Genomic DNA, 1,446 nt, shown 5'->3' on the forward strand with positions numbered 1-1,446 from the left:
TTCGTTCCTATCAGAACGCTGGAGTCAGAATTCATGCTTTTCGTGAATACTGCAAAGTAACTGCCTTGTCTGTCTACCATTTTATTTTTCAAGTATGTTCCTTGTGTACTTTGCCAAATGTGATGTTTAATTTGCTGTGCACAACACAAAGGAATGGAGACTGCATTGTGATGAATGGTAGTATCAGGGGGGCTAATGAGGGCACGCACATAAGCGTGTACTCCGTAAGGTACGTTTGTTCTGGTAATCTGTGTAAGCTTTGAGCACTTGGGTGCTACTTTCTCCGACTATCGTGGATATCTTAGCAACCCAGCGATATATATTTTATTGACCTAAATAAGCCACTTCGAAACTTTTCCCAAAAAAAAGCCACTTCGAAACTTGCTGCTTTGATTTGTATTTTGAGTCATTGACATATTTGTTTCCCCGCTTGATGCTGAATCCAAGCCACCATAAATATGCGTTGTAGAACTGATACGCCTCCTGCTCGGATATTTTTTTTTTGGAACAAAGGCAAAAGACTTGCCATTTCATTGATTAAGTCAATAGCTGGTTCGAAAACAACTGTTTCCCAAGTTTTGATGCTTCTTCAATTGCACGCTCTATAGCACTTCGATATCCTTCTATTGGTGCCCGGAAAGAATTGCTAGTTCTGTTTCTGTAAAGAAAAACAACAAGGCGGTGCAGCTTGTTAATATATTTAATAACAATTAGTACTTCTGTCCTCAGCACAAAAGTCTATAACTCGCGGATGACTGAAAAGGATGCTACTAAGAATAAAGAGACATTGGAGAAATGATCATCTTACCACTCGGTTGACTACTGCAATGCTTCTTACTTCATTTACCTATCACCGTGATTTACGAGGGAGAAAAGTCGGGGAAAAACGTATCTGAAAAACGATGCAGAATTGCAGATACTGGTATTAAGATGATTACCTCTGCCGTCTTATCCATCCATCGTCTCCCAGCATGGTCGGCGGCACGGCGGCGTCGCTGGTCTGCTGTCGTTCTCGTCTTCAACAAGATCCATGTCGATTGACGGGTGATGTGAAGGTATCTGGCTATTGGTTCTGGAGAAGATGGGATCCATGGGTGCTTCACCTATTGCCACATCTACCACCGAGAACTCTGTAGACAATGATCGCATATTTTTGGATGACATGAAAACTGACACATTAAGCAATATGCAGCTGAAAAACTCACTTGGGTAGTCGACGAAATCCTCACGCTGCGCTGCACCGTCGTTCTTGATTTTTCCAACCTGACGCCGCTCGTCTTAGCTGAGATGAAGGGGACCTCTGTCTCTCTCTCTTTGGTGTGGGCGGTTCAGAGAAGAAGATGGTATGGTCACGGCTCACGGGTGCTATTCACATCCTGTAACCACCGCAGTCTTTTGTCCATGGTTTGGTCACGGGTGTTGTTCACATTGTGCAAACTGGTTCTC

General features: G+C 43.4%; 1 long non-coding RNA gene across 1 annotated transcript; it reads right to left on the bottom strand.

Annotated features, from left to right (window-relative positions):
• Positions 1-293: 293 nt before the first annotated feature.
• LOC125548278 (uncharacterized) lies at positions 294-1,446 on the bottom strand. Its single transcript, XR_007300969.2, has 3 exons — positions 1,206-1,446; positions 939-1,130; positions 294-658 (listed from the first exon to the last, which is right to left on the bottom strand). It is a non-coding gene; the product is annotated as an uncharacterized LOC125548278 (long non-coding RNA).

This window comes from Triticum urartu, chromosome 3A (genome assembly GCF_056163025.1).
Source record: "Triticum urartu cultivar PI428250 chromosome 3A, HENAU_Tu73, whole genome shotgun sequence".
NCBI classification, from domain to species: domain Eukaryota; kingdom Viridiplantae; phylum Streptophyta; class Magnoliopsida; order Poales; family Poaceae; genus Triticum; species Triticum urartu.